The sequence below is a fragment of the Dromiciops gliroides genome, chromosome 2, assembly GCF_019393635.1.
Source record: "Dromiciops gliroides isolate mDroGli1 chromosome 2, mDroGli1.pri, whole genome shotgun sequence".
In the NCBI taxonomy this organism is placed as follows: domain Eukaryota; kingdom Metazoa; phylum Chordata; class Mammalia; order Microbiotheria; family Microbiotheriidae; genus Dromiciops; species Dromiciops gliroides.
Window position 1 is genome coordinate 415,454,617 of NC_057862.1, and position 14,162 is coordinate 415,468,778.

Sequence of the window (14,162 nt, forward strand, 5' to 3'; positions counted from 1 at the left end):
ACTCCAAGTATTGGCAAGCCATCTTGACTGCAAGGGTCAGAATAATCTTTTCCCAAGGAGGAAAGCTTTTTGACTTAAAGCAACAAAACCAAAGGGCAGGTGTCAGAGAAGCAGTGCAGAAGGGAAGCTTCTCCCCCCTCCTTTTTTTTCCCTCAGGAGGAATTCTAGTTCAGATCTTGATTTTAATTTCTCTTCATCAATACAACTTGAGACCCTTCTGTGGCCCTTCTGCAAATGTGGTTCTCCATGAATTCCCACAGCTAAAAGCATATCTGCTAGTAACTAACCTATTTGGTTGATGGCAAAATCTAGAAGAGATTCCATGCTAAATGGAGCCAGTGGGTGCAAAGCACTCACATCCCCTTTGGTAATGCCTGTTACCCCACTCATCTCTCTGTAATTCCTCCATGACACAATGGTCAACTCAACTGTATTGGGATTTGCTTGGACCACCACACAGAAACCCTATTTAGGAGCTATGGGGTCCTTATTCACAGGGCTACGAGAATGAGCTCAGCAAGTGTCAGTGAGGACAGAATACCATCTGCAGAATTAATCTGCTCAAAAGCAGCTTCCATCAGCAACTCCTGCCCAAGAACTGATTAATTTTTATAGTCTGTGATGAGAGCAATGCACCTCACTATAGGCTGCTTATAATGATGGCTGTTGCCACTGATGTCCTCCTCAAAGATGCTGTGTTCACAACCTCAGTTATTGTTATTGCTTCATGCCTTTCCCCTTCCTCCCTTTGCTCAATATCCAAATCATCACTTACCAAGCAGGGCCAAAAATAAAAATAACCCATGTAGATGGTTTGCCTTCTGCTTTTGATCTTACATCCACAGGCCTATTCACAGCAGACCAGAATGGCTGCTGGGACTCAGTTCACTGCAAGGGAACATTCAGTAGGTCTCAAGTAATCTCTGGGGACCTTCTGGGACTAGAGAGGTAATTCTATGGAATCACTTTTATGTCCAAAGATGATGGTCTTAGGAAGGGGATCTGTTTAATTTGATATAAGCTAATATTTACTTGGGCTGAATAAATAGAGGAATGATGTTTAGAATAAAGATGGTGACCCCCTTGTCTTTTGCCTAGAGAGAACTTTTCAGACCATACTTTGAATATTGTTCTCAGTTCTAAATGTCACATCTTATGAAGAACTTTGACAAACTAAAGTCTTTCCAGAGAAAGGTAGTTTTCTAATTGTTTATAAAAATTTGATAGCTTTCAGAAAAGCTATCAAATCTATCTCCAGATAGATAGAAATCTCCACAAATATATATCTCTATGTGTATATGTACATGTATGTGTATATATATACATATATGTTCTTTGACAGAGTCCAAGTCTGAGTCTATAAACATGGTTTAAGTGCCTACTGTGTGCCAAGAACTGTGCTAAGCATTGGAGATCAAAGAAAAGCTTACTGAACTCTCTGCCTTCAAGGAGTTCATAATCTAACAGAGTAAAACAACACACACACACACACACACACACACACACACACACACAGATGAAAGGGGGTGGGGAGAGTGAAAGATCTTCATGGAGATCATGAAGTCCAAAGGGGCACAATGAATTTCCGTAGTCTACTTGGGAAATGAGGAAATGTGAGTTACAGAGTTGAGTTCATCTTGCTGAAATGATGAGTTTCTGAAGATCATAAAGTCCAGGAGAAAAGCTGGGTGGGAAATGATGAGGTAAATGTTCTGGGTGACCTCTTTAAATGTTAGAAGATCTGGGAGGAGCGCCTCAATGTCTACCCTCAACTCTCCCCAATCAGAGGGAGTGAGGGGCCCCATGGGAAAAAGGGTACAGAGGAGGTGTGATGGACTCTTTAGTGAATATTCAGGGATTTTTCTCTTCCCCCTGCCTCAAGGCAGAAAGTGCCACTCATGAACTATATCTTTGCTGACTTGAGGGGACTACTGGAGAGGCAAGATCAGGTGAAAGAAGTTGAAGAGATGGAGTCATAGCATCTCTGAGCTAAAGATCTCAGAGGTAATGGAGTCTAAGCTAGGCCTTAATGGGAATCCCTTCTACTGCATCAATCAATCAATAAGCATTAATTAAGAATTTCCTCTGTGTTAAACACTTGGGACCTGGAAATACAAAGACATAGAGTGGAAATCCCCACTCATAAAGATCTTGTAGGCTATATTTTCTTTTTTTAATTTTTTTATAGTCTATATTTTCAACAAGTATCCTCTAGTCTCTTGTTGAAGATGTTCAGTGTTGGGGGAACTCATTCTCTCCTGAGGCAATCCATTCACTTCTGGATCCCTGTGGGGGTTAGGGAGTTATTTTTGATGTTGCTTCTAGTTCTTTCCTCTGCAGCCAATCAGAACAAATATAATCCCTCTTCCAGGTAACAGACCTGGACATACTTGAAGAAAACCATTATAACTCCACTTCCCCGCCCCCCCCCCACACACAGACATCTTCTCCTTCCCATGCTACCCAGTTCTCTCAACCAATCTTCAGAGAACATGGCCCCAGTTCCCTCATTGTCCTCATCAACTTTTTCTGTTCTTGTCTCAGTTTGTCAAAATCTCTCCTAAAATGTGATATTAGAACTAAGCACAATACTCCAAGTATGGTTTGAACAGTCTCCCATGGGCAGAGGACAAAGGGACCATCATCTCCTTCATTCCAGATGATATTGCTGAATTAATATAGTCTAAGAGTGCACTGGCTAAGATAAAATTATTTGCCTAAATGTCTCCAAACAGATGTAGAAAATCCACCAGCCTGAATTCTGATTGGGAAATCCAAGAGTCACAGTGAGCCATTTTTCCAACCCAGATCAGTATTGGGAGACAAAGAGGACTGTGGATACTGGAAACAAGATCTGGCCAAGAACACACCAGTTATGGCCCATTCCAATGACAGGGAGAGGATGGGCACCAGGGCAATAAGAGGTCCCAGACTCACAGTTGGGCACAGAAACAGGTGCTGATTTTTGGCTTCATCATTTACTAACCTGTTCTGGCTCACAGAGCTAGGCCAGAATGAGGAGGGCACCTGAACCCAGAGGTGGTATCTGGGCTAAGGAGTGGTAGAAGAGGACTGATAGTAAAACCTAAATAGTAGAGCCTAGGTAGAACCTTGGTAGCATACTAAGAAATGTGACAGTTCAGAAGCAAGCAACAATAGTGTGGCTTTGAGGAAAGCAGAGTCTCATTTCCTCTGACTCTCAGGAGGAGGGCAGGGCCTCAGTTCCAGTTTCTAGCCCATAAATTCTGGAATAACCCAAGAGTCAATACTCTAGGAAAATGTTAAAAAGACCAGTCCAGACCTTCCCTCCAGAAATGCACAGAGCTGGCCCTGAAATCATGTTTGAAGTCAGAATAAGAAGAAAAAGCAAAAAGAATCTCACTATTTAAGAAAAAAAACTTTTATGATGATAGGGATACTCAAGACACAAACACAGAAGAAAAGAATGATTCTAAAACATCTACAAGTAAAGTCTCAAAGAAAAACATGGTTTGGTCACAATTTCAACTAGAACTCCTAAAAGAAATAAAGCAAGAATTAAAAACAAAGAGCTAAAATGATTTTATAAATGAAATGAGAGCAGTAAGGAAAATGGAAAGAAATGAGGGCAAAGAAAAGAAAAATTGGAAAGAGAATTAACAGCTTGGCACAAGAAGTACAAAATCTTGTCCAAGTAACAAATTCCCTAAAAATTAGACTAGACAAAATAAAAGCTAATGACTACATGAAATAATAAGAAATCTAAAATTCCAAAGACTGGAAAAAATAGAAGAAAATTTAAGGTATCTCATAGCAAAAACAATTGATTTGGGAAATAGATCAAGGAGGAAAAAAATTAAGAAACATTGGATTACCTAAATGCCATGATAACAAAAAAGAAGCCTAGACACTATATTTTAAGAAATTTTAAAAGAAAACTGCTAACTTAAAATGAAAAAAGATAAATGGTATGCATTTAAATATAGGAAAATGATACATATGTCCCTTTGAACCCTATTGTTATCAGGGGCCATAAAGGGATTCCAATTAGATAGAAGGCGTGAGAGTAGTTCTATTATGTTTTGATGATCATAGGAGGAAAATGGAAAGAAAAGAGAAGAATACATTGGGTGGGGGGGATGGAAAGGAAGTTTAAGGGAAATTATCTCACATAATCCATGTGTATAGACATCAATACAAACAAGGAAGAAGGAGTTGTGGGGGGCAGCTGGCATTTCAAATCTCTCTCATATGAACTGGTCAAAGGAGGAAAAGATACACACAAACAGAATTGGATATAAAAATACATTTCACTCAACAAGAAAATAAGAAAGTAGAGAAAGGGGAAGGAGGTATTAGAGGGATGGTAGGTTAAGGAAGTGGCAGCTAGGTAGCACAATGGATAGAGTGCCAGGCCTGGTGTCAAGAATACTCATCTTCTTGAGTTTAAATGTGGCCTCAGACACATACTGGCTGTGTGATCCTGGGCAAGTCACTTAATCCTGTTTACTTCAGTTTCCTCATCTGGAAAATGAGCTGGAGAAGGAAATGTCAAAGCATTCCAGTATTTTTTGCCAAGAGAACCCCAAATGGTTTCAAAAAGAGTTGGACACAACTGAACAACAACAGATTTGGGGGGGGGATTAGTTCTAAAGATGTACAAAAGTATTTATAGCTTTTTATGAGATGGAAAAGAAGGAGAATCTGAAGATGATGCCCATAAATTGGAGAATTCCTGAACAAATTAGGGTATATAAATGTGACGAACTGCTATTGTGCTATAAGAAACAATGAAGGGGATGGTTTTAGAGAAACCTAGTCCTGAAGACTTGCATGAACTAATGCAGAGTGAAGTAAATAGAACAAGGAGAACAATTTCTATGATGAAAACAATACGGTAAAGACAAATAACTTTTTAAAGACTTAGGAATTCTGATCAGTGTAATAATCAACCAATCAACCAGAGGAATAATGATGAAAATGTTACCAACCTACTGATAGAGAAATGAAAGACTCAGAGTGCAGAATGAGACACACACAGAGAGAGATAGAGATAGACAGACAAACAGAGAGGACACGGTCAGTGCAGAAAATTATTTCGTATGACAATACCTATTTGTAACAGATTCTTTTTTTCCTTTGATCTCAATTAAGGGTGAGGCTGGGGTAGGAGGGAGAGAATATGGATTTTTGCTGATTGAAAAAAATTAACTATATTTTAAAAACATCAAATTGGACAGATTTCCCCCTAGACTATTTTCATTGAACAGAAAAGTGACCTCCTAGTACACCCTCTCCTCTCTATAACCTCTCAGTCCCCAACATTTTATATCTGAATTGTGACTGAAATGTGAAATTCACATGGGGGGAAACCCTATACCACCCCTGTCTTCCTTTTGCTCCCCATGCTCAGTTACCAGTGTGAGAAAACAGGGCAGTCCACCCAGGGACAGTTTCAGGGGGACTCTTGTTGATAGGAATGACAAATGCAGGTACCTTAAAAGTCATAGAACCATGATTTCCTAAGGGAAAAGGTTCAAAGTCAAGTGCAGGGAAGAAAAAATATCAGGAAGAGGTAAAAATGGAGGAAACAGTGTCAAGGCTCTGTCCCCAGAAGTCATAGTCCTGTTTTATTGTGTTCAAGATTTTAAACTATTTCCCACCAAAATGGTGTATTTTAAAAAAATCATCTACCATGCCTTGAAGAAAAGGAAAACGTGTGAACAAATAAAGGAAAATAAATGGTCATTTTCTTAGTCAATGATGATCCTTACTTCATCAATACCTAAATATTTTGGACATGGAAATTACAAAGGTCTTTTAGTTTGGGGAAAACAATCCTAAAGTATATGTCATCCATTCACAAATGCTGTAGAATTTTTAGGTCCAGTCAGACAGATCTAAGGTTGATCTTTCCTCCCAGTAACTTGGGAGGGGTGTACAGCAGGACCTATTGGAAAATGGGAGAGAAAGGGAAGAAGGGAGGGAGAGGGAAATGGAGAGGGAGGAGAGAGAGAGAAAGAGAGAGAGAGAGAGAGAGAGAGAGAGAGAGAGAGAGAGAGAGAGAGAGAGAGAGAGAGAGAGAGATGGGCTGACTGCATGGTGCATGCACAGCAGTGAGACGCAGACAAGTACCCAGTAATGGCTCTGAAGGTCTATCAAGTCAATGATCTGTGAACTGAAGATTCACATGATAGTTTGTGATGGCTCCAAGGGAGCCCTTACAGTCCTCCATGTCAAAATTCCACTTTTTTAGAAAGTGTCTGCACACAGATTTGCCCAATACAGTCCTATTTCCAAGAGTGGAATAATATGCATTCCAAATTAGTGCATAAACCAAAATATATATATATATTTATCCAAAAGATATAAAGGACTTTGAGAGCATTGATGGGGCTCCTAGCTCACTTCCTTATGTGGTCATCAAAGGGAAAGGACATTCACAGATGGAGGTGGGTGTTGGAGGTGGAGGGAAGGAAAGGACACAGCCAATTATATAGCAACTTTATTTTAAGTCCCTGAGGTTTATGGAGGACAAAACATGGGGGTACCTTGGGCATTAAGGTCAGTGTTTCTGATGATAGACTGGTCACACTTGACCACTGGGATAGCTTAAAAGTGAAATCTCATGGAGATATAGATATAGATATAGAGATATGTGTGTATGTATATGTATATGTATATGTATATGTATATGTATATGTATATGTATATGTATATGTATATGTATATGTATATGTGTATGTGTATGTGTATGTATGTGTATGTGTATGTGTATGTGTATGTGTATATGTATATGTATATGTATATGTATATGTATATGTATATGTATATGTATATGTATATGTATATGTATATGTATATGACTGACCTTCTCTTTGAGACTCTGCCTTCTTTTGGACCAGTTCCTTCAAGGGCATATTAATCACTAAGTCTAATATCCTGCCTCTGATGTTAACCCATGTGACCTTGGACAAGTCCCTTAATCTCTACAGGCTTGTTTCCTCATTCATAAAAATTAGAGGGGGCAGCTAGGTGGTGCAGTGGATTAAACACCAGCCCTGGATTCAGGAAGACCTGAGTTCAAATCCAACCTCAGACACTTCACACTTACTAGCTATGTGACCCTGGGCAAGTCACTTAACCCTTATTGCCCCCCCCAAAAAAAAAACCCATAAACATCAGAAAGTTAGACTAGATGGGTTCTGGGGTCCCTTCCCACTCTAGGTCTATTTGGGGGTCAGCATACTGACTAAAGGCTAACACAACCTACTCTGTAAGCTCTGAATAAGCCACAGGATCATAAACATGGAGCTAAAAGAAACTCTAGGGGGTCAGTTAATCCAATCTCCTCATTTTATAGATGAGGAAACTGAGTCCCAGTTTATAGATCAAGTTAAGCAACCCACCCGTTCATATTGACAGTAAGTAGCAGAGTTAGTATTCAATACCAGATCCCCTAGTCTAAAGCCAATTACTTTTTTCCCATTGCATCATGTTGTCTCCATTTCCCTGCTATCTACATAACCTGCACCCTCGTTCTTTCCCTCCTTTCCCTTCTACTCCCCACTCCTCCTCCTGTAAATCACACCAGGGACTTGGACTGGATTCCTGGCCTGATTCGCAGGTTGGCTCTTGCTTGTTCTCCCCACGTCTGTTCTCTCCTCTTTCCCTCTCATTACTCAGTTTCCTTGCTTTGCTCCTATTCCATTCAAGCTGTTTTACTGTTGGAGCCTTGTGAAGTGTTTAATGTTCATTATAGGAAAGTGCCACATACCATGCCTGGAGCACTTCAGAGGAAGGTGCTGTACAATTCTAACCAACTAACAAATTCCCTAACCACCAATGTAGCCATCAGTCTCTGTGGAGTAGCTAAGTTGCGTGTGCCTTTCTCTTATGTACAGAGTTCAAATATTAAAAGGGTTATACATAAAAAGAAGTTGAGAGAAAAAAATATTCCTGAACCAAAGGTTCAGAAGACTCATATGGCAAGAAGTAGAGAGCATTGAGGAGGGCAGGAGAAAGGGGAAGGTCACACCAGAGTCATTTTTTTTTCTTTAAGTTCTGAATGCTGGGAACAAATAGAGTCCAAAGTGAAGACCCTGTCACAGTCTGGTCAGAGACACATCACTGCAGCTTGGGGGAGACATTGGCATTTCCCAAAGGAAGAGGCAGATGAAGAGTTTGTGTTTTGTCTGAATTGATAATGATGTCAGTTTCAGTTATAGGCTCATTACAGCAAACCTGGGACGTATTAACAGCTCTTTAATTGAATTTAGAAATAAGAAGGAGGCTTTTAAATGGTCCTGGAAATAGAGGATGCATAGGCCCCCAAACTGACTGCTTTTTAACATTACATTGAAAGAGATGAAACACTTTATTCCCTTGGCAAGCTGTTACTTATCCTAAGCACCAGTTCAACTGACCGTGTATGAGACCTCAGTGCCCATGGTGGAGAGGTTTCTGTCTTCTCTGAGCCCAGTGGAGGTGAATTGGGATTCCACAATAGAAGGAATTCCTGGAGATTGTATGGGGATAGGAGAGGGAGGTGGAATAGGAAAGAGCTTTCCATGTTAAAGCAGTATCACCATCAGGGACAACTAGAAATATCACTCATCTGAGGTTTGGCTAACTCCCCTTCCTGCAAAGGCAAACTACAAAAGGGGAAGGGGCAGGTACAGGGAAGAAATCGTGCCTTTTCATGTAGAATAGGTAAAATCTCTGGCCTAACAACTTCCCAAGTCCGTCAGGCTTTCCAAAAAGTAGTTTGGGCTACAAAAAAAAAAAAAAAAAAAGCCCATAGAGGAGGGAAATGAAAGCTGAAGAATACAAATACACTGAAGAATACAAAAAAGGTTTCCCATAGACCTGAGCTTTGAAATAATGGCAATTCAGCTCCTCTTGTTTTTCAAAACCCACATAAACCTAATTATTCTGAATGTTTTTTTCTCTCCCTTTCCCATCAGTTCAATCTTTAACTCCATTCTCAGAGTAGAAAATGTACATGTGAGCACTCGTGTGTACACACACACACACACACACACACACACACACACACACACACATACATACACTCACACACCTCACAGAGTTCCTCTGTTGACATTACAGCATAGGCTTCATTTTACCGACCATTTAACGCCCTCTAAGGATGCTGTTCAGAGACATTGGCATGTTGATGGGAGCTGCACAAAGGTCAATGATTTGGAGGTTCTTTCCGACAATTTGCCAGGATTTTGGCATTTTGTAAGCATACATAGGACAGCTCTCTAGCAAGCTGACCTTGACAGCAAACGGGATAAATAAACCTTCAATTTGCCCCCGCCCCCCCTCCTGCTCAAGGCGAAACCAGCGGATCCCTCTGGAACCTTCACCTGTCCGCATCGTTCAACTGACTGCAACTTTGAACAGCCGCATATCTGCAGCTTCCCAGGTTCAGTGACAAACACCATCTAACAGAAGAGGCTTCTGAAAAGTCAAAGTCAATAGTGTTTCCATTGAAAATTTAATGCTGGTTCCATCTTTGCCCATCATTCTTCCCACTGTTGCATGTGTCCCAAGAGGCACTTCAAGCAAAAGTACTCGTCCATAACAGGTAATGACGGGGCATTTAATGATACTGTCCAGAGTGATCCAACCTATGGAAAGTAATGTGCACTCATGTACCAGATAAGCAGAGCTGAGTGTACGGGAGCCATGCTATCTATCGTTCACAGCACTGTCACCAGATACAATGTGACATATACTCTGCCATGGGATGCACCTGCCTCCCCCTTCTCCCTAAGCATCAGAAGGAAGGGGAGCATCCTCTGAACAGAGCATCGAAGTGTTAAGGGAATTCAGTAAAAGGTAAGATGGTAACATAGCCTTAATTAAGTATTCACAGCCTCTTTAATACTTCAGTGCTCTTGGATTCGCTACTAAAATCTGTGAATTATACCTCATTGAAGAATGCCCTTAATCGACTCTGACATGTTTTATTGGAGGCAGAAAAAATGTTTCAGTATGATAGATAAGGTTAAAAATGTTACTACTCTGATCATTTACTCTGGTGCCTGGCAAAAAAAGGAGGAGGAAGAGGAGGAGGAGGATCAAGAGGAGGAAGAGGAAGAGGAGAAGGGAAAGAAGGAAGAAAAAAGACAAAAAGGAAGGGGAAAAAACCTCTAGAGCCTAAAACCGTTTCCATCCTCCATGTGAGGCAACGGGGAAAAGAAAGCCTTGTCTGACAGCCCATTTTAGCTGATGGGACAAAGTGCACATTTTCAATTCTCTGACAAAGTTATGTTGTTTATGTAGATAAGAGGAGCAAACAACTGGAACATTTCTGGAGCATGCCATGAAGAAGGGAAATTTGACTTTAGGCATCAAAGTAACTCGAACCCAGACAGAGTACAGTCAAGCTATGAAAATTACCCTTTATAGCTTCAGACCAAATAATGGATGGAGCACTTCTCTCTTCTAATCACAGTGAAACATTGCCAAACAGCCCCATAACACAACTAAGAAGAACCATGTGACATCCCCACAAGTGCAAAAATAGTTCTTCTCCTTAGTATTACCCCCAAAGATGCTTTAATAAGAAACATGGAAACTTACCCAATTAGGGGAGCCTTTGAAAAGCTGGTTTTTCACGGCAGCATTGATCCTCTCCGTTGCCCCTAGACTAAAGCGAATACTGTTGGCCACAGAGGTACAAATTCCAACTCCCTAGAGTTCCAAATATCCTCTGCATTAACTAGGCCCTAATTCAGTATGGACAGAGTCAGACACAGGGTGGTGACTTTGTCAATCTCAACATTTCCACCAGCTTCCACAGTTCGTCACCATTCAGACAGGGACGACATGCAGCAATTAGATCCAAATGCTAGTCGTTTCCGGCTCACACACATCACACTCTCCTGGGTAAATGAATGATTCTTCCCACTTTGAGAGCATACTGGAGTCAAGGCTTCTCTTTTTACCGAGGGACTACAAGTGTTTGCATCCAAGTACATCTCGATACCTCTTCTACAAAATCTAAACCTTTCCCAGTCCCCCACCAAGGGACTGCCTTACCCCTCAAATGTCACATAGCATGTTATTTTGGACCTCTATAATTCATTTAGCATGTCATACTGTGCCCTATACCTACCTATGTTTGTGTTTTAGTCCCCTACCAGACTGTTAACTCCATGAGCACAGGGACTAGGTCTTAACTAAATTCTGAATCTACTGCTTCATCTGGTACAGTGTTCTGTATACAGTAGACAATTAATAAATGTTTGTGGTGGTGTTGTTAAGAAATACTTAACATTCACCAGATTAATTCCTTTAGTTTTATCATTCTCTCCATCCTATCAAAAAGTCACTTTTTTCTTCTCTAATATTCAATCTCGGCTTCCAAAAATCAAATCTCTACTTGTATGGTATATGACCACAGGATCATAAGATAGAACTGAAAGGGACTTGGAAGATTATCTAGTCCAACCCCTTCATTTTACATATGAGGAAACTGAGGCCCAGGGAGGATAAATGACTTTCCAAAGTCACACAGGCACAAAGTGGCAGAGCCTAAACCTGAACCCTGGTCCTCTGACTCTAATACCATATTTTTTCCTATACATGTGAGGACAGTCAGTTACAAGATGTTGGCATGGTCTAGTGGGAAAAGAAATGAACTAAAAGTCAAAAGATTTTGGTTCTAGTCCTGATTCTACCACTGGCACTCAGGCCATGACCAGCAGGGTGACCATAGGGGAGCCATTTTAGCCTTATTTTTCCTCTCTCTGAGGATGATATTGTGTCCAGAAGAAGGCAATCAAGACAGTGAAGGATGCTGAATCCATATCATCCGAGGATCCATTGAAGGAACTATAAATGCTTAGGCTAGAAAAGAGAAGACTAAGGGAGAATATAATAGTTATATTCCAAAGCATTCAAAGTGTTGTCATATGGAGGAGGGGTGAGATTTGTTCTATCTCCAGAGGGCAAAACCAGGATCAATAGGTACAAGTTGAAAAAAATGTAGATCTGATGTCAGAAAAAGCGTCCTAACATTTGGAGTTGTACAAACATGCTATGGGCCTCAAAAAAGTAACGGATTCTCTTTCCTTGGGAGTCTTTGAGCAGAGGCTGAAGGGCCACTTCTCAGGTATGTTATAATGTGGATTTCTTTCATATATGGGTTCGACTAAATGAGCCACTGAGGCTTTTTTGAACTCAGATTCTGTGATTCTGTATTTTATTATCTCTATGGGCCTTTCTGACTGTAACATACTTTAACTCTGACTATTTTTACAGACTCCAGCCCACTGCAATCTAAGCTCCTAACTATTCCCTTCCTTGACATGTCAGAAGTGCAGCTACTTAGAGTCATTTTCCGTGTGAAAGAAGCAAACAATCTTTCAAACAGGTTTGTTCTCCAGACTGATCCATCCAATGAAAATCCAGCTTAGAGAAAGCCTCTAAACCCAACAAGAGCCTGATTACCTATGGAACAATGTACTTCAACAAGAAAGATGGAAAAGGGAAAAGAGTGAGCTATGTTTTTCACATACCTAAAATTCATTTCCCCCCAAATTCACTAGGCCAGGTGTCACATCAAATTTCATCTGCCACTGGACTATGTGACCCAGCATGAAGCATCACAGCACATCAGCCAAAAGAAACTTGACACCATGTCATCTTTTTGAAAACTGCTCTGGCTGGGAATTCATGATTATCACAAACGAGGCAGCTCTCTGACCTTGATTTGGTGGTGGTTGGGGGGGGCATGCTTGTTAGAAGGGGGGTGGCTAGCCAGATAAAGAGGATCTTTTGTTGTCTGCTGCTGCTGATTTCCACATTGGTAGCTAACAAATATATAAATAGGGAATTGAAACTTAAATGTATTCATGGCAAAAGTATTGACCACAGGCAACCAGCTCCAAATAGTATCTTCTATTGACCTGCAGACAACTGCCAGCTGCTATTGTCACTATAGATAGATAGATAAACAGACAGACGGACAGAAGGATGGATGGATGGATGCTAGATAGGTATGTAGGTAGATAGATAAATAGACAATAGATAGGTAGATAGATGATAGATAGATAGCAAGAGAGATAGATAGATTAGATAGGTAGGTAGATAGATCGGTTGGTCGATCAATTAATAGGTTGGTTGATCGATAGGTCGGTCGATCAATAGACGTATGGATGAGACAAAAAGAGAGAAATAGAGAGATAAGATATAGATATTTGAGAGATGTCTGTCTATATCTCTGTCTCTGCCTCTTTTTCCCTCTCTCTGTCTCTCTCTCTAATGTCACTTTCTCCACAAACTCTTTGATCATCCCAGTCAGAATAGATCTTTCCTTCTCTTATACTTTTTAGAGTCTGGAAGCTCCTTTTGTCAGAGACCACTGTCTTTTCACTCTATATAATACATAAGGCATAGTGACACCCATCCCAAAATATTCAGTAAATGTTTGTTGCATGAACGAATGAATGAATGAATGATGTCATTTGTAGTATTGGTCTTAAGGACTCCCACTCCAGAAGCCATAGGCATTTATTCAATAGTTAAATTAATTTAATAAATAATTCATTGCATATTTTACCAACTACTTTCTTTGGGGGGGGGGCAATGAGAGTTAAGTAACTTGCCCAGGGTCACACAGCTAGTAAGTGTCAAGTGTCTGAGACCGGATTTGAACTCAGGTCCTCCTGAATCCAGGGCTGGTGCTTTATCTACTGCACAACCTAGTTGCCCCCCTCACCAACTACTTTCTATAATAATATAGTTACATTTTTATTAACTATATTTTGTTTATAATACATTATTTTATTTTTTTTTTAGTGAGGCAATTGGGGTTAAGTGACTTGCCCAGGGTCACACAGCTAGTAAGTGTTAAGTGTCTGAGGCTGGATTTGAACTCAGGTACTCCTGACTCCAGGGCCAGTGCTTTATCCACTGCGCCACCTAGCCGTACCTATAATACATTATTATTAATTACTATTATTATGATAGCTAACATGAACTACTTTAAAGTTCACAAAGTGTGCAATGCACTCTGTACTATAGGAAATACAGAAGAAACAAACATTATGGTCTTTGACCTCAGAGAACTTGGCAGGGGAGAGAGCACACCAAAGGGAAGGAACGTCATTAGAAAAAGCATGGAGTCAGGAAAACATGGGCAGCTGGGTGGCTCAGCAGATAAG